Genomic DNA, 19,801 nt, shown 5'->3' on the forward strand with positions numbered 1-19,801 from the left:
GGGGGGGTCTACTTTCTCTTCTCTTTATCCTATTTTCAATTTTTTCTTTGATTACTTTTAAGGAAAACATAGATGGTGCATTTAAGGGCCAGTGAAAGGACACAGACGGAGGTCACTGAGCGCCTGGGTCTACCTGGAAATCCCTGTCTCCTCCAGGGTTAAGATGAAAGAGGGACACAGGAGCCAGACTCTAGAATATAACCTCTGGATGTGGATTAAGTAAGACAAGAGACTTGCTCCTTTCAGCTGCTTACAGTTAACAGCTTGGGGAGGCAGTGTCCTGGACACGAGGCAAGGGCACAGATGTGCACAGATGAGTCCCTCACAGGGAGGGCAGAGGGCCTCAGGGATGCCCAGGGAAGGCCAGCTGCCCAGCCCTGAGGAGGGGCCCTTGGCCCTCAGGCAGCTCAGGGAAATCTTCCCTGCCAAGGTGATACCGGAGTGGGCTGGGCAAGAGGCAAGGTCATTCCAGGCAGAAGGACCCGAGTGAGCAAACCCACACAGGTAAGAAATGGCACATAAGCAACCAAGGAGTTCGTGTTGCCGGAGCGTACAGCATGAAGCAAGGGGTGGCGAGAGGTGACCCAGAGGGAGAGACAAGGGCCAGATCTAGGGGACCTAATGGCCAAGTTAGGACTGCAGCCTTTATCCTTCCATGAAAGGCTTGGGGACACTGAACCCTAAACTTCTATAATCTTTTCCTTCATACCAAAGTCATTGGCATTCCCTGCAGAATCATTAGAAAATACAGATGTGCAGAAATAAGAACACAAGGTACCGATAACCTCAGCATCCGGATGCAGTCACTGTTAACATTCAAGCAGAATCCCCATGTGCCCACGTGAGCACGCTTCTAGCTTTCATTACCACCAACGTTTGGACCACACTGTGGTACCATTTTGTAAGCTCCTTTTCTCCCACCTAAAATACATGATGAGGGCGAATTTTATGGGAGGTGAAATGTATCTCAGGAAAGCTGTAAAAAAAAATGTGAACATCCCTACTTGACAGTGTACCCTACAGCACCACTTGAAGTATCTACACAGTCTCCCCGGTACGAAAGGGGGCGCCTGGGCGGCTCAGTCGGTTAAGGGTCTGCCTTCAGCTCAGGCCATGATCCTGGGGTCCTGGGAGCCTGCTTCTCCCTCTGCCTGCTGCTCCCTCTGCTTGTGCTTGCGAGCACGCACTCTCTCTCTCTCTGACAAATAAATAAAGAAAAATCTTAAAAAAAAAAACAAAGTTTAAATGTTGATGTAGTTAAATAGTTCTCTTTTCCTTCAGTTTGTTTTGCTGTTAATCCTGGAAGGCCGCCCCCTCTGCTCTGAGACAGGTGCATGTTCACCAGTTAGCTTAGGCCTTCACGTGCTGCCTGTCTGGCCCTTATTCTAGACCCAGGAGACTGACTCTAGCAGTGAGATGGAAAGCAGGAGAGACGACCTGGCACACCTCTAGTCCAATCTACCAGGCTTGCCTCCCATCAAGCCCCAGTTTGTTTTCAGAGCTGTGCCACGGAGGAGCAGACCCATGACTTCATTCTGAGAGTAACTAGGACCATGTAACTCAGTAGGCCTTGATAGTCCCCAGATGGAGCAGAAGCCACAGTTAGGCTCGGCCACGACTTCTGCCAAAGAGGCTTATGGTGGAAACAGATTCAAAGTCATTCATACAAAAGCAGGGAGGAATGAAACTGCTTCTAGAAAAATAAAAAGCTGGGCAGTAATGTGTCTGGAACAGTGTTCTTGCTCTTTGTGAGGCTAACTTCTATGCATCCTTCTCAATTTAGATATCACCTCCTCAGAGAAGCCTTCCCTGATATCTCCCCCACCACTGGGTCCCAGTTACCCTATGGTGGAATTTCCCATTCACAGCACTTTCCATATTTTGTGATTATGTAGTTATTTGTGTGTTTACATGCTTAATGTCTTTCCCCACCATTAGACTAAAAATTACACAAGGAAAAAAATATGTGTGTGTGTATGAAACCACTGCACCCCATATATATATATATGAAACCATTGCACCCCCAGCTCCTGGCCCAGCAGATACTCTGGAATGACTGGACGCCTTCCCACCAGTTGGTGATGGTTCTCCCTGGGTCAGCAGCCCAGTGCTGGAGCTGCTCCCACCCCGGGAGATAAGCTGGTTTCACTTCCCTTCGGGCCCTCTTCGCCATCTTCCCTGCAGCACTAAGCCCCCCTCTCTTGCTGGTTCCCTGGAGAGCAGCACGGAGGCTCCCTCGTATCTGTGTAGACACCACCTGGACGCCTCCGCACCGGCATGGTCTAGACAACAGTTTGTGGGGAGCAGCTGCAGCACAGACACTGAGTGGGCTCAGCCTGACCCCACCCACCCCACTCAGGATTCAGCACAAGCAAATGGCTTGGGAACTGCTCCAACATGTAGGCTGACAGAAGGATAGGAGCAGACGGGCAGGGAGAGGGAAAAGATGCTGGCAGGGGAAGTGGTAGCAAGGCAGTTTCCCTTCTGAACATCCATTCCTGCCACCCAGGGCTGGGGAGCAGGGGAAACAGTGTGAATAGGCAGGCCTGGAAAATGGGAAGCTGCCTCAGGCTCGCTGCGGGGGGGGTGAGCAAAGACAAACCTCCTAGGACAGACCCGCCTGTCCCCCATCCCCCTGCTGAGGTACAGGAAGGATGTGCCCCAACCTCAAATCATCCTGATGGGTCCCCTCCCAGAGACACACCTGCAAATGGTCCACCAATGCTCCCATGGGGGACGCTGCTTTGAGGGATCCCGGCTTCATGGTGAGATCTGCGAATGGAAGGTCTAGCTACCCTGGTCTGGGGTCAAGGGCCCAGGCCCAGTCTGGCTAAGGGGTAGCCACTTGTCTGGGTGTTTCCTGGGCCTACTGCTGCTCAGCTCTCCAGGAACTCAGCCGTCCTAGCTTAACAGTCTCTGGGGCTTTAAATCTGTCAACTATTCCGTGTGTTACGCTCCTGGGTTAGCACCAGTTCCCTTAGAACCTGCATTCACCGGGAAGCTCAGTGAGGCAACAATGGGGGTGAAGGGAGGAGGCCAGGAGGCAGGCACTGAAAGAGAACCAGCCTGGTATCCCCCAGCTGCCAGCTGTATGCCTCAATCCTAAAGGCTGGGGGTTTACTTGCTTGGCCCAGCCTGGGGAGTGGGAGGGCTGAAGCTCTGTGACAGCCACCATGCCATGTCCAGAGGAGGGGGATGCCTGCCCTACCCTGTCACTTCGGGGTTAAGGTCACTTCACTCCAAAGCTGCTGATGATGGGAGCCCAACTCTCCCCGGAGGCAATGAAGGCTGGGCCATTAGCAACACATAAGGTTCTAAGGCCCATGATGCCAAACCCAGGGGTGCAGTGTGTACACACAGGATAGCTGGGCAGGGTAGGGCCAGGCAGGGCACTCCACAGCAGGACATGGTTCAACACGGTGGACATACCATCAACCACAAAAGGAGGTGGGTTGCAAAGAGACGGTGCTGAGGCTCCCCCAGCTCAGCCTTCCCTCAGTTCCACCCACTACAAAGCAGCTGAAGCCTGACGGGACCAAGGAGGGGCCCATCACTCACACCCAGAAGTATCTCCTCCACGAAGGTTCCCAGACGCCCGAGGCAGCGGACACGCACATGTGCACAGAGCCAGATCGAGCCTCCCATCCCCCACAAGCATGAGGGGCAGCGAAGGAGCCTGCCCACGGTGCAGAAAGCTCTGCACTCAACCTTGCCTGGGCTTCTTACTGCAACCTCTGGGCTCCTGGAGAGACGGTGACCCTGCACACCGAACCAGTGAAGGCCAGTCTCTGCAAGGAGCCGGCAGCAGACCCTGGCCCGGTGCGCTGCTTGCTGTGTGTCCGCCTGTGTATGACGACAACGGCAGCTGGTGGCCGCAGTGTGTCAGCAGCTTCCCCTGCCTGCCAGGAGCCAAGGGACTGCGTCTACACTGCAGGGTCAGGCTGAACCAGTGGTGTCAAGATTCAAGCTGTCCCTGTCAGCAGCCCCGACACCCACCCCCATGTTTTCCGGCTCTGTCAAACCAAACCAAGCCAAACCAAGCCAAACCAAACCAAACCAAACCAAACCAAACCAACCAACCAACCAAACACAAAGTCCCTGAGTTGTGCAGACCTCTGTCTTCCGGACTTTACCTTTGGCAGTGTCTACGAAGGCAGGGGTCCTGCTCTCGTTCAGCTCACGTGGCACTACAAGTGAGCGAAGAGCTCCCACCCATCCCTGGCCTCAACGCTATTGGCCACACATGTGTTAAGGGTCTGGGTGTCTAGACCCACACCGGACCCCAGGAGGGAGGGAGCAGAGTCTCAGCCGAGAGGACACTAAGGGTGCACAATCATATGGTTAGAGCAATGGGTCACCGGCTTTTTCACAGTATGACACTTGGGGGTAAAGAACATGGGACCCCAGCCGTCCCGTCCCCAGCCACCCTCAGGCTGAAGGGACCTCCATCTTGATCCACACAACCCGCAGGGGCTGGGACCTCTGAGTCAGAGCAAGCGTTCTGGACTCAGTCAGTCCTGCTTCACACCCTAGCACCATTACTTAGTAGCGACAAGATCCTGGACAAGTTCCTTCGTCAGCAGCTACAAAACAGAGCACACCACCTACCTTAACCAGGCCGGGCAAAGGACTCAGTGAGAACCCATGCAAAAGGCTTAGCAGAGTACCTACCAGCATATTGCAAGCATTTGCTAGCTTGTGCTATTATTAGCTTAAGCATACTAGCTTTGTACTTCTCCTGCCCAAAGAGAAAGGGATTGTTACTTAATAGGCACTGAATGGGGGGAGGGGATGGGTAGAAGAAAGCAGGTACCCAGAGGGAAAGTTTAAGAGGCCTTGAACCTGCCACTGGGCTGTTGGCCTGGGGAAGCACCCCGGGGCTAGCGGAGCTGTTGGGGAGTGGGGGCTGGGCAGCAGGAGAGGGCAGAGGCGCACAGCATCTCAGGCTCTTGTTCTGTTCATGGGTCCAGGGGGAAGCAGAGGCTGGAGGACCAGCTGGCAGTTATCAACCCGGGGCACAGCAAGGGACTCTCCAGGAGTCTGGAATTAAGACCTGGTGCCTCCAGTCCAGGATGTGCTTTTGTCAAAATGACTGAATTGTATAATTAAAGGATCTGTGAAACTCACTGTGTGTATATACACCTCTATTTTTTAAAAAAGCAAGCTGTGACCTTAACCAAACGGTCAACGTTAATATCACCAATAACAGAACTGACACCATATTACTCCAGATGCAACATCGACTTACGGTTATTATTTTGCCCCAAACGTATAGCCTGAATGTGACCATGAGACAAACCCAAACTGAGGGACATTCAACACAAACAGGCCTGTATGCTTCAGAAACAGTGACGGGGCGCCTCGGTGGCTCAGTCGGTTGAACATCTGCCTTCGGCCCAGGCCATGATCCCAGGGTTCTGGGATGAAGCCCCATATTGGGCTCCCTGCTCAGCAGGGAATACGCTTCTCCTTCTCCCTCTGCCCCTCCCCCTGCTTGTGCTCTGTCTCTCAAATAAATAAAGTCCCCTCCCCTTTTTTTTGGTGGGCAGTAGAGCAAGGTTTATTGAGCTACAGCAAAGTGATAGTACAAAGCTCCCAAGGAGGGCGGGGACCCGAGGGGGATGCCCTCAAATAAATAAAACCTAAAAAAAAAAAAAAAAATTTAAAACAAAACAAAACACAGTGACGGATAAAGACTGAGGAGCCAGTCTAGATTAATGGAGACTAAAGACACAAGATAAGTAAATGCAGTGTATGATCCTGGGGGTGGGGGGCAGGCATAAAGGATATGACTGGGCAACTGACAAAATCTAAATACGGACTGTATGGATGTTAAATTTCCTGAATTTGAAAACTGCACTATGGTTACGTGGGAGAACGTCCTTGCTCTTAGGTGAGAGATGCTGAAGAGTTTGGGGGTGAAGGGTCACATGCCTGCAGTTTACTCTGAGGTCAGAGAGAGGAGAAAGTGAGAACTGCTGGATGGAATAGCGCCCAAGGCTCTGGAAGAATCTGTTGTCCAGATTTACAGATTCAAAGGGACTCCTTGTGGGTAACACAGTCCACGGTGGCAGGACGTGGGGTCTCATCCTTGTTGGGCAGAGGCAGGCTGGCAGGAACAGGAGGTAGGTGTTGAATGCCCCCCTTCCTCCCCTGCAAACATTGTGCTGAAGGAAAGGGGCCCTGGTGCCACGTCCAGGGCTGCCACCTGGTGGCGTCTTCCTGCAGCGCCTCTTCAAAGGGTTTCTCCCTGCGCCAGGTGCCAGACAGCTGGGCACTGCTCTCCGTGGCTCCTCAGGAAGGATGCAGGAACGACTCCACAGAAGACCCCACCGCAGCTACCTGGGTCACTGGGGCCTTGAGTAACAGATTCTAGCACCGTCCACTTTCTCCTCTGCTCCGGGACCTGGGCCTGCAGTGTTTCTGTCTGTCTCTGCTCTGGGGGTCCTCTGATGCCCTTCTGTCCTTAACCCTAACTCCTCGGTGAGCCTGGCCAGACCCAAGCTACCTGTTTAGCTTCACTGCCTTGGTAGGCCCCTAAATCCAGCCACACCAAATGACCCACAACCCCCTGAGTGTGCTGTGAGCACCCTTGCCCTGCCGTCCTCTCCCTGGTTGGCTCATCCTTCTCCCTCGGTCCTCACTGCAGCGAGTCCTTTCCTCCTCCAGCTGCCAGAACACCTGAGCGTACCTCTGTCCCCTCCCACCGTCCTGTCTGACTCCCTCCCACTGCTGAGGGAGCAACTCCCACTCACTGCTGCTTCCCTGCACCCTGCCCAGGGCCTGGCACACCGCTGAATGAGTAAACGGAGCGAACGGAGCGTAGAACTGTTTGTTATGCATCCAGAATGCATAAAAAGCCACATTGGGGCAGGGGACAGAGATCACCCAACTGGAGGCCAGGGCTGGAGTGGGACCCAGAAGTAGGGACGGATGGTCCACCAGCTCATGGCAGGAGACAGCATCCAGGATCAGAGAGACAGGGGATCCCAGCTGTAGGTAACTGGGCTGCAAGGGTGCTGGAAACTATCTGTCCAGGCAAAGTCCCATGTCAGAAATGCCTGGATGCCTGGGGCAGGGAGGGTGCCAGGCTGGCTGATCGCCAGGTGTTGTGCTTAGACAGTGTTTGCTGCCCGAGAGCAGCCCCCACTGAGGAGTGGACTCATTCATAGCATGCCTGAAGCTTGGGCCCAACCTATCACTGGCAAAGGGACAGACTAGCCCTCTTTTGGCTGAATCCAGCAAAAAGATCCGCTTTCCTGTAGCAAGATGTGGGCGCATGTGAATGATGGCGTGGCCTACCCCCTCACCCCAGTGATAGGTCCTCTGGGTCACTCTAGGCTCGTAGTGTGAAGGTCCTTCTACTGGTCAGAAAAATTCCTAGCACTCTGGCTACCCCCAGAGAAAAGAACCCCAGGCTCGACTCTGCATTTTATCTGACCATACCTGCAAAGAAATACCAAAGCTTGACGTGAGCAGTGGTAAATCTGAAATGTGACCCAACTAAGATCTGTGGATCTGCTTTATTGACCGGACCCCTCCACACTAGAGGTCTGCCAATTCCCTCGAAAACTCCCCGTGCTCATTCCTGGATGGTGAGTTTCGGACTCAGAGCCCACGTGGGAGGCCCACACCCTCAATGAACTCTCATAACAACTAACTTTTGCACACGGCTCTGTCGCTTACAAAGCACTTTCCAACACATGATTGTAACTGACCCCCAACACCACCACTACCACCAAACACAGCACTTTCTAGAAAAAGAAATCGAGACTCAGAGATACTGAGACCTGCCTAAAGTTACCTGACTGGTTGCTCAAAGAGGGGGGATGTGGACGCAGGTTTTCCAGCTCTGAATCCCATATTCGTTCTTCTCGACGGCTCCTTCCCCACCTGATGATGGCTACGGACCTAGGAATGCCAACCAGAGATAGGACACTACCCTCTGGGATTCCTTATAAGCAATCATTCTCCTGGAATCGGGGAGCTGCAGGCGTGCAGGGAGAGAGGAGCTGTGCTTGTCCCTAGAGAAGGTGTTTCCGGCCCCCAAGCAGGTCTCTCTGGAGAGAGGGGCCGAGTTGAGGTGGGGTTACTGAGATATCCTCTAACCAGCCAACAAGTTAGTGCCCCCCACCCCTCCGTGACCCAAACACTCTGGGAGCCACCCCCACTGCACCCCAACACTCACATGTAGGTGTTTCTACCAGTGCTCCCAACTTCCCCACAGGCCTGCTCTCCAACCACAACGTCAACTCAGGGAACCAAGAGGAATTCACAGCCCATGGAACCAAGTGTTTCAAACCATAGACCAGCGACTCAAATGCCAGTTGGGAGAGCAAGATGGAGTCTGAGGTCAGGCAGGTCCGGGTTCAAATTCCAGCTTCCGTCACTCGCTTGCTTTGTTTCCCTGAACTAGTCACCTACCCTCTGTGAGGGTGAAGCCTAGAGACCCTGGCCAGCTTACCAGGCCCCCAGGAGGCTGCCTGAGGCCTGCTCTCCTCATCTCCTGCTAGCTGGAGGGAAGGGGGCTCTGTTTGTCAGCTTTTCCTTTGAGTTTTAATGACAGCCACCCGTGAAGTAGGCATGAACCCTCTCCCTGGGAGCCTGAAGACTATAAGGAACCTCTCCAGGAACCCACTGGAAGCCATTTGCTTTGGAGCTCAGGATGGAGCGGGGGGATGGGGAGGCAGATTAGTAATCCCTTGGCTTCAGCCAGGACTCCCTGCCGACAAAGACTCATGCATGCGCTGTCATCTTCACTGTTCCAAAACAGTGTGATGATTTTGCTCATTTTTAAAATGCAGGATATGTATAGCTCCGATTTGTCAAGAACACATAACATCACATCATTCCCTAAACGTCGTGCTTTACCGCCTCGGGGGTACCGAGCGAACTGGCTGCTTCTAAGGCGAGCGTCTGCTCCCTCTCGTGGCCCAGGGTGAACCCCACACCCTGAAGCCCTTCTGCTCTCGGGCATGTGGGAGAGTACCTGCGGCAGCCAGAGAGGAAGTGACTCAGCCCAGTGGGAAGTGGGAGGGGCGGTCAGAGAGAGGGCCCTGCGCCCAGCCCGCTCCCCCCCAGCACATCCGCACCAGCCCCATCCTCTGTCCTTTCCCTCGCAGGACTACAGTGTGGCCAGCGCGGCAGCCCTGGGGGCCAAGACCCCACTGCTCGAGGGAAGCCCAGTGTCTGCAGTTCGGAGGTCCAGCTCCGGTCTCCTTTAGGAGGCCAGAGTCCCATACAAGGAGATTACGTAATCAGTGATGTCCCTCTTCACCCCACTGCCCTGAGGAAGTCCCCACCAGACCCCTCTGCGGCCTCTATGACGGCTGGGGCGGCGAGACTGGAGGCGAGAGGCCTCTGGCCAGAAGGATGTGTTCCCGAACGATTCTGGGAGAAAGGGCTCCAGGGCTGTACAGGCGGATGTGGACCTGTGGGCCCCTCCGGGGAAAAGACAAATGGAAGAGAGACCAGTCCCTGCAGATGGGGCAGAGGGCTTCACCGGCAGCCACTCTGAGAGCTCCCAGAGCAGAATCAAGGGCAGCCACGCCAGCCCTGCCACCAGCTCGCCCCTCCCAAGGGCCTCCGGAAGCAGCTGATGTGACAACAAATAATCCGTCACTGTGTGTGGGTGTCAGAGGAGGAAGGGACAGACTGGGGCCGTGCTGCTCTGGTATCTCCCATCCAGAGAGGGAGCCTGGGGAAGCAGCCAAGCACACTGGCTCCGGGGACTTCCTGGTGGCCTCCTGGCTCTGCGGGGGGCCTTCTGCCTTGTGCAGCGAGGCCGGACCAGGTCACTGACAGCCCTCCCCTTTCATGCCAGCCTGCTCTGCTACTAAGGGGACCCTTCGTCAGCACAAACCATCGATGACAGCCTTGTGCGCTGACTCAGCCAGGAAACCAGGCCTGCCACGGAGTCCCACGTGGAGTTCGGGTTCTTGCCGCCCACAATGGCCCAAATCACGCCAGGAGAAAAGAGCAAGTGGCTGAAGGAAGGCCGGCTCGGTCTGAGAGCCAACTTCGGGTCCACGGGGCAACCCGAGCATGTTTCTCGGGCCGCCCTCGGCTCACCTAGAGGAGAGGGAAGGCACCGCCCCTGCACAGGGTTCCCTGAGGACTGCTGGGAGCCGGCGTGGGGGAGGCGCTAGACAAATGTTAAGTTTCCTTCCTTCCACCCCAGATTTCCAGAGCGACAGACGGGAAAGCCTGCGCCAGGCCCAGTTACATGTGATGCTCTCTCTTTATACTGTTGTTGTTGTTGCTTTTTTGGTGGGGGAAAGGAGCAGAGGGAGAGAGAGAATCTTAAGCAGACTCCATGCCCATCGCAGAGCCCAACTCGGGGCTTGATCTCATGACCCTGAGATCATGCCCTGAGCTGAAATCAAGAGTTGGATGCTCAACCGACTGAGCCACCCAGGCGCCCCTTTCTTTATACTGTTTCTAACAGCCAAAATCACTATACCATCATCCTGTAAGACAGGCAATTTGGCCCGGGGTCAGCAAACTGCCTTGCCTTAACTGCCTCTATCAAAAATTAAAGTCAATTAAATTTTACAACTTTCACAACGAACAATACAATTCGAAAATACTGCTGGCTGTGGCTACCCAGAGGGGCAGGACTCCAGAGGCTGATGGCAGGGGGGCCATCAGAGTGTTGCCTGGCGAGCCATTCAGAGGGTAGGCCTGCACGAGAATCTCACCTGTTCTGAGCCAACGAGAGGCCAGCCAGGGCCAATGCTGAGGTCCATGAGCCGCCACCGACAGACTCTCAGTGCATGCAATGGTGGGAACACGCTCATCACGTCTGCTTGCCCATCTGTCTCTTGAGAGGGTGAGCTCCTAGGAGCAAGGCCTGGGCCTCGGCCACTTCAGAATCCCTGGCTCAGGCTTGGCAGGTGCACAGAAAGTATGTGTTGAAACCACAGCCAACAAAGAAAAAAAAAAGGCACACCTCGGGCCCAGCCCCTCAGTTCTAGGGATTTATCCTACACACATACCCACACGAGTTCACAAACAAGGTCCCCTGCAGAACCGTACGAAGCCGCAGAAGACCACAAAAGATAAAACCACAAAATCACAACATGCATGCGCACAGATATCCAGACAGAAACACTCTAAATGTCCACCAAGAAAGGACTGGTTCGCTACATCACGTTCCGTTCTATGGGATACTGTGCGGCCTATAACACTAGGCCCACACCTGCTGATAAGGATGCCTACGGTCTATGACATTAAAAAACAACAAACAACATATTATACTATTTGTATAATATGATCCCATTTGGGTAAAGAAAAAAAGATTATACACACCCTTGAATATGCACAGGAAATTTCTAGAAGAAACTCAACGTGGATACTTCCAGGCAGGATGAGGGGCCCAGGGAGGGGAGGGAGAGTTTTATTTTATATTCTTTCATATTGCTTAACTCTTTTACCATACACTACTATAATAATAATTTTTTTAAAATCTAAACTTTTCTTTAACCCGTTAGAATTGTTAAGAGGAGTAATGGGGGGCACCTGGGTTAAGCGTCTGCCTTCGGCTCAGGGCGTGATCCCGGCATTATGGGATCGAGCCCCACATCAGGCTCCTCCGCTTTGAGCCTGGTTCTTCCTCCCCCACTCCCCCTGCTTGTGTTCCCTCTCTCGCTGGCTGTCTCTATCTCTGTCAAATAAATAAATAAAATCTTAAAAAAAAAAAAAAAAAAAAAAAAGAAGAGTAATGGGCTCAAGGGAGGCCGGGCCTCAGAGAAGGCACACTTGAGGGAGTACGGCACGGGCCGCGTGTGGAAGTGTCCCAAGCATACCAGCCTGTGGGCTGCTGCTAGGCTGCATCAGGACAGTCGGGCAGAAGGGACAGAATCACCGCTCCTGGTACACTTAGGCTCGCTCAGGCAGCTTGCACACATGCCCATAAGCAACTTCCTGCTCGCCAGCTGGCATCCAGACAGGCTGGGAAGACCACCAAAACGTTCAAACTGGAGACCTGGGAGCTGGCTCAGGACACCTCTTTCGGAACACTCCAGACCTGCTAGCGAACAGCTTGCCTGGACCTCACCAGAGCTGGCCCCTGGGTCCTGACTGCAGGCCAGGCACTAGGCTGAACCTGCTACAGACAGCAGCACTTCGTGTCTAATCCCCATCACTATCTTAGGAGCAAGCAGCATTGTGTCCATTTTACAGAGGAAATGAGGCTGAAGCTAGGCAGTTCGAGGTCACTCAGCTAGCGAGTGGCAGAACCAGGTTTTGAAGCCAGGTCTGATCTGAGCCTAGGCCCTTAACTTATAGGTGATATGGCTGGAAGTCTTCTTACCCACTACCCACAGGGCAGGAGGGGGAGGGACCTGCCTCCAGGAAGTGGCATTTCCATTCTTCTGGCAAAGAAGGGACTGCTTCAGCTTTGCCAAAGACCCTTCCAGCTCTACAACTCCACAAGTCCAAGATTCCATGTGGGCTGGACTTCCTGGGGCCAGAGCCGACCCAGGATGAATGGCATGGCATGAGCCCTAACTAAGGTCACACAAGTGTAGGACGGAAGTCTGGCTCTGCTCCTACTGGCTGTGAAACAGTCAACAGGTTACTTAGCCCCTCTGGGCCTGGGGATTCTCCTCTATAAAACAGAGACAGCCCCTCCTTCCTTAGATTCTGAGAAGTATTCAATATGCACTGTGGAGCACTTGGCAAAAGACCTGGAAGGTGGTGGTAATCTGCCTTTTCTGGCTGGTCTCCTTTCTGTTCCTTCAGGAGGGACCACGTTGGGAGAGCAGCCAGAAGAGAATGTACCCTGGGAACTCCCACCAAAAGCAGTACCCCCAGGAGCTCCATGCCAACTGCAAAAAGGAGCACGACTCTTGCTCTCTAGAGCTGGCAAGATGCCAGAAATGGGGTTCCAAAAGATCCACAGAATTTCGGGCTAGCCAGTCCTAAGGTCTCCCGAGGAACCGAGCTTCTCTCTAGAAGTACCTGCTGTCGCCTTATCAAACCTCAAACTAGCTCTGCCCCAAACTGAAAGACAAATGACAGGCACAGCAGCCCTGCTCTTGTCAATTCCCGCTACAACGTCCAGGCCCCTTTTTCTTCCTCCTGGATGCTTGGGTCACAGACTCTTTAAACACTAAACATCTTCTGCCTCTTTTGCCAAGTAGGTAGCAGTCTGTAAACATATTCAGAGGGGACAGCTTCGTTCTGAATAACAAGAGCCCTTCTCAGTTTTCTCTGGGGCCTTCCAACAACTAGAGTTTCTTTGAAATTGTCAGGCCTGTATGTGACTGTACTGTGTAAGCTCTGGGGAGCCTGAACTCACTCCCCAGGCAGACTGCCATTAATCCGAAGAGAATGACCACCACGGGGCTGCAGCCTCTTTAAGGGGAGGAGTCCTCAGGGCCCCCTCAGGAAGGGGCCCCTCAACCCAAAAGAATATCTTTGCTTGCTGCAGCAACGTCAGGCCGCTCCAGTGTATTAAAAGGGAGCTTAGAAATTCTTTAGAAAATAATAATAATAAATGGTCCTCTTTGAAGCAGCAACCTCTCTTCTAGAAACCTGCGGATTCCTGCAGATTCCTAAGGTGGGCAAAAATCGTATGCATGCCCACGGTCACTACAGCTCTGTTTGGAGAGCAAAAGACAGAGAATCACCTAAGTTCATCAGCACAGGGCTTGCTGAATAAATTACACAGATGCGTAATGAAAAATGACCCAAACATCCACGTGCCAGGATGGAACCATCGCTAAGGCAATAAGTAAATCAAAGCAAGCACTTCCATCCCTTCCCCTCCCAGATCTTGATTACAGAGCCTGAGAGGATACGCAGTGCTACTGTGGGACCTGCCACCCCCCCCCCCCGCCACCGCAAGGCTCCAGACTCATCTGAGCAGATGGAGGAGGAAGAAATGCTCTTGTTTCAGGCCACTTTCTCTTCCACCTTCCTAACCCCCACAAACCCAAGGACAAATCCTGTAAAAATCTCCCCAGTCCCAAAGGGCTTGTTTGAAACCCTGTCCCCCAGCACACCCTCTCCATAGCACAATCAGATTCTGGTCTAGCTCACTCCTGTAGAGCTCAGAGGGACAAGGGCATTGGGCCAGCTCCTTCTCACCTCTCTGGTGGCTCTGAGCCCTAGGTGGCCTCTGGCAGACACCTCTCCTTCTTGAGAAGAGGGACGGAGTCTGCTAACCCAGCCTAGGGAGTAAATCCGATCTCAAGTTCTCTTTCCAGATAAGATCTCCAGGGGGGACTGGGAAAGATACCTCTCCCCTGCTGTCCAGGACCCCATGAGCTGAAGTAGCGTGGAGAAGAGCTGCTCTGTAGCGCCATCCGAAGGTTGGAGAAATTATAGGAGTTTTGCACACTCAGTCAGTTGAGTTTCTGAAACACTGTACAAGGTCACCTCCCTGGGCAAATCTGGGCAGCGGAAAGGTAAAGGGAGGGAAGATGCCTTTCTCCCAGGTGCTGACACAGGCACCACCAGAGGGAAGCCTGGCCCGATGCTGGACAGGGTGCCACAGACTTTGTAACTGGTCCTCTCCCGTGCGATGCGCTTGGGTCTTTGTGAATGGAGCTGGTGGATTTCACCAGCCATTGTCTTCCAAGCCACCCTATCTCTGCACTGTCATTCACTCTGTCACCCAAACCAGGAACCTTCCGGTCACCTGCCACCACTGCTCCTCCCTCATCCATCACTTCCAAACAGTCCCAGAGTCTGACTGGTTTCTCCCCAAACAGCTCTGATCTCCGGCCTTCCTCTCCATCCCAACTGCCTCTGCTCTGATCCAGGCCCGCACGAGCACTCGCTCTGATGATTGCAGCAGCCTCCCACGGGACTCCAGCCTCAGTCTCTCTCCCCAGGCCACTCTCTCCCTGCAGCTAGAGGGCTCTTGGGAAGTTCCAGGTCTAACGGTGCTTCCTCCACTTAAACCAAAGCATCCCATCGCAAGAGAATAAGAAGTTCAATCATCTTAGGCTGGCGCCTACCTCTCCAACACATGCCACAGCTAGGTCCCTTCACGCCCTGTGCCAGAGCCTCTGTGGTTTCTAAAGTCGCACCCACAACAGCACGCATCCCGGCCTGTGCCACGCTGCTCGCCGGCCGGGGTGCCTCGTGAACCCTCGGAAAACTCTCCCCCCTCTTTGGGAGCCAGATAAGCTCTAAGGGCTCTCCCAAGTTCTCCCCAATCTCCTCCTCCTCCACTACGCGCTACCCAGCCTGCTGTGAGAGACTTGCCAAACTGCAAGTTTGACTGCTCAGGGGCCCGCTTTGCCCCTGCCGCCCGCAGGTTCCTCCCGGCCAGGCGCTGCTCTCTGTCCTCCTCCTGCCGCACAGGGGCTCGTGGATGTGCGACTGGGGCTCTGGATTTTGAGCCACTACACACATCCGTGTATGCGATGCTTCTTGAGGGTACTAATTCAGAGACCAGACCAGGGTCACTAAGAGGGACACACACAGAAGAAACGCTAAATTACCTTTTCTCTCGTGAATACTTTAAAATATGATTTTTTTTTTCCCTCAGCACTCCTATTTTTTTTTTTTAAAGGTTCTTTCAAAGAGCTGAGCTGAATCATCCACAGGGCACCCATACAGACTGGGTAAGCTCCCCCCCAGATTGCCTTTTCAGAAAGAACACAATACAACTCTGTGATCTTGTGTTCCCTCAGGACACTTCTGACAGCTCCATGGGACGCGGTTCCAGTGGAGACTAATTGCTTCAACTCTTTCTTGGAAGTTCTCTCCCACAGTCTGTAATAACACTTACCAAGTATTTCTCACTCGGTGTGCGCTAAATGTTCCATCCGCAACAGCTTACTTAATCCTCACAACTGCCCCCCTAGGGAGGGGCCTTGCTGTCCCCACTTTACAGATGACAAAGCTGGTCATGAAGAGAATAAGTTACCTCTAGTGACCAGCAGGGCTGGGCTTGGAACTCAGACCTGTCTTACTGCAGAGCCAAACCGGCTTCATGACAACAAGCTGCTGCCTTCCCAGGTCGAATGGAAGACACAGGGGAGTCAGAGCAGCACCCCTACAACAGGCCTTCTGAGAGGGAAGCCTTACCTCCCCAGCTGCTCAAGTGACTTGCGACCCCAGGAAGAGAGGGGCTCATGCACCAAGCAATTCTGTGCTGGGCGGAGAAGCTCAGAGCAAGGCAGGAAGCTTGACACCTGCCACCCTTTGCCTACAGCACTTTCTCAGCAGAGATTCCCCACTCTGGCACCAACTCTCCCCGCTCAGAGGCCTGTAGTGGCCTCTTGAGAGGCATCCAGTCCTTTAGGTTCTCCCCTCCTCTGCCCTCCTTTGCTAGGACTGACTCCAGACAGATCATTCTAAAACACAGATCCAATCATGTCACTCCACAACCCTTTTCACTGCCCTTGGCATAAGCTCCTAACTTGTTAACGTGGCATTTCCTTGTCAACCTATACTGCCTTACCTTGCACCATGTTGACTTTCATACCACCATATGGAACAATCTGAGCTTTCTGGAATAAACTATGCATGTACTCAGGGGTGCCTGGCTGACTCAGTCAGTGGAGCGTGTGACTCTTGATCTTGGGGTCCTGAGTTCCAGCCCCATATTGGGTGTAGAGATTACTTAAATGAATAAATTAATTAAAACTTTCAATTTAAAAAACAAACTATGCATGTACTTATCTCTAAGTAGAATACCTTACCCTCTCATTCTCACTGGCTAAGCCTCCCCATCCTTCTAGACACAGCTCCACTGTCATCACTTCGGCCAAGCCTTCCCAGGACCGGCTCCCCCAACCCAGTCTGGGCTCCTACAGCCCTCTGTGTCTGCTGCTACTAGCTTTTTTACACCTTATTTCAACTACTTGTTTACAGGTCATTCTCCCTTAACCAGACCACCACCTTCTTGAAATAAGAATAATAGCTACATGTTATCATGTGACAGACATGGTTCTGTGTGTTTTACACGTGTTAACATTTTTTTTTAAGATTTTATTTTTAAGGGATCTCTACACCCAGTGTGGGGCTCGAACTCACAACCCTGAGATCAAGAGTCACAAGCTCAGGGCGCCTGGGTGGCTTAGCTGATTAAGCATCTACCTTCGGCTGAGGTCATGATCTCAGCGTTCTGGGATCAAGCCCCTGCATGGGGCTCCTGGCTCAGCGGGGAGCCTGCTTCTTCCTCTCCCTCTGTCCCTCCCACCACCTGTGCGCGCAAGCAGGTGCTCTCTCTCTCTCTAATAAATAAATACAATCTTAAAAAAAAAAAAAGTCGCAAGCTCCACCGACTAAGCCAGCCACGTGCCCCTACATGTATTAACTCTTAATCTTCACAACTCTATGTTATCACCCCTGTTTTACAGATGAGGACACTGAGGCACAGAGAGGTTAATACCACTCGGCTACTGTCACACAGCTAGAAAGCTGCAGAGCCAGAATTTGAACTCAGGGAGTCTGGCTCCACAGCCCACTCTTCACCACTATACCAGAGGTTCCTTGCCTCTCCAGGCAACGACACTGTTGTTGTCATGTGGGGAATGAATGAATAAATGAAGGCCTCCACAAATCACTGGCACAGCAGGGTCGTCAGGGAGTCCCGGAGCAACTCACAAGCACTGTTTACAAACAAGGATTCTTTGGCCATACAGTTACATATTCTGCTCTGCCTTATCTCATGCAAAACTAAGCCAAGAGGGAAATGTGCCCAGCCCAGAGTGACTACCTTCTTCTCCACTGCTCTCAAAACTAAGCAAAGCCAACCGGTTTCTCCCGTGACTTAAAACAGAGCAAAGTCTATCCTGCCACCAAAGGCAGCTGTCATCCTTCCTTCCGCCAACAAACGGGCATCAAACCTAGGGAGTGGGGGTTGGCAGAGAACGCAGCGTCGGAAATCTCAAAGCCCTTACCCACTGCCCGGAAGGTGTGGCCGAGTGGCGTGGGAATGGGCAGGCCTGACCGGGCACGGCAGGTGAAACTGACCACAGGAGCGTGCTATCTCCTAGGAAAAGACCGGCCAAACGTAGCACTGGCAACCAGGTAGCTCTGACCCGCACCTGAACATCTCCCGCGATGCCCAAATTTCCCCAGCTGCGACGGGTGAGAACTCCTGGAGGAAGCCCAGGCTGGCCCGCCCTGGGGACTCGTTCTAACTTTCAAGTCCCTCTCGGGATCGGGAAGGAAGCATGGAGAGGCAGAGGGTGACTCCTGGGGGAAAACCTGGCTGAGTTCAAACGCCGGTGCCCTCACTCACTGGCCGATTGACTCCGGGCAAGGCTGGCAATGCCCACCTCCCTGAACCGCGGCCGGACGGAGGATCCCCGCGGCCGCCTAGCACCCCGCGCACAGCAGCCCCCGCCCCCACCGCCCGGGAAGGGCAGACCCCAGCAAAGGAGGGGGCGTTCGCTGTTGCCATTTCTGTCGCACCCGGACGGCCCCGGGTTTGTCAACCCGGTCCCACCGCCACGGCCGTTGAGGCCCGCCCCGCCAACCCGCACCCCCCGCCTGGCTCCCCGCTCCGGGACCCTCGCCCTCACCTTCCCCCGGTGCTCAGCGCTGCTCGCCCATAGTCCGTAGCCCGGAGCCGGGACTGCTCGGCGCTCCGTCCCGGGGGGCCGGGGCCGGGCCGGGGGCGTGGGAGCCGCTCACCGCCGCCTCCCAGCGCAGCCACCGGAGCCGCCGCCGCCGCCGCCGCCTCCCTCCATGGCTGCGGCGCCGCCACCTGACAACGGAAGTGACGCACCGCCCCCTCCTCTCGGGCCAGAGCCGCAGCCCCACCCCTCTCCCCGGACCCCGCCCCTCCCCTGTGTCTGCAGCCCCGCGGCCTCGGGATTGGGGCGCCATCTTGAGGATGGGCGGAAGCCTTCAGGCAGGAGGCCGGAATCCGATTGAGGATTGGCTCAGGGTGGGGTCTGGGCCGAAACCTGTGAAACGATTGGAGGCTGAGACCCTAAAGGGGCGGTACTTACCGCTTATCTACGTCTGCGGTGAGGCTGGGACGCTCACACCGCCCCCGCCCCGACTCCGCAGGACCTCGCGTGCCCTACGCTCGCCCTGCCGGATTGGGAGAAGTCTCCCGCAGTTGGAAGATCGGCCAGTTGCCTTGTATTTGTCAGAAAAATGGCTCTTCCTTGATCCCCATTTCTCGGTTTCTGGAGCTCTGTGCAGAAAGCGCTGCAGTTGGGCTCAATAAAGTGACAGGAATTCCTGTCTCAGCCCTCACAATTTATTTCACTCTGGGCCCCTCGCCTTTGTAGAAACCCTGCTTCAACCTGAAGATCCCTGGAGCCTTGACCAGGGAGGTTTACAGTGAAGAGGTCCTACTAACGATTCCAGCCATCTAACCTCTCAGTCCCTCCTGCTGCAGTTTCGGTCCCTTTCTCCTCCTCCTCCTCCAGCAACCACGCCCTCCATGAATCAGCTTCTTGCACCAGCAGATGAGCCCTTTAAAGGGATTGCATCAGGCGGGTGACTCACTGGGGCCCTCTGAGAACCTGGCTTCCCTCCTCTGGCATCCAGAAGCGGCTAGAAGGGCTCAGTGGCAGCCGCACCAATGACCGTGGCCCCACTCCTTTGTCTCAGAGGTGTGAGCCAGTGTGCTGGCCGCATGTGACTAACTCCCGGGTGTCTTTCCAGCTGTCTCCTGCGTCACTCTGTATCCACGTGCGGGCACACGTCTCCAAGCCTGTGTGCACTGCTGGGTTTTCCGAGGGGCGTGTGGCCAGGCGCTTCCGTGTATGTGCGTTTGTTGTCTTCATACAGGCAGTGCCAGGACCTGAGAGTCGGTGTGAGTGAGTCTGGCCGCCTCCTCCTGTGTCCATCTCTTTGTCTCTCTCAATGCCTG

The 19,801-nt window shown here is 54.1% G+C and overlaps 1 protein-coding gene across 3 annotated transcripts in view; it reads right to left on the reverse strand.

Moving 5' to 3' along the window:
• STK40 (serine/threonine kinase 40) overlaps positions 1–19,291 on the reverse strand; it is a 38,980-nt gene extending 19,689 nt beyond the window's left edge. The window contains exon 1 of one of the 3 annotated variants that reach the window (XM_040619271.1): positions 18,927–19,291. The gene's annotated coding sequence lies outside the window, so the exon portion shown is untranslated. Of the gene's footprint in view, positions 1–18,494; positions 18,654–18,926 lie in introns of those variants that run through there. The other 2 variants (XM_040619272.1, XM_040619270.1) reach the window with 2 other exon arrangements.
• Between the last annotated feature and the right edge of the window lie 510 nt (positions 19,292–19,801).

This window comes from Ursus maritimus, unplaced genomic scaffold (genome assembly GCF_017311325.1).
Source record: "Ursus maritimus isolate PB19 unplaced genomic scaffold, ASM1731132v1 scaffold_32, whole genome shotgun sequence".
Lineage (NCBI taxonomy): Eukaryota > Metazoa > Chordata > Mammalia > Carnivora > Ursidae > Ursus > Ursus maritimus.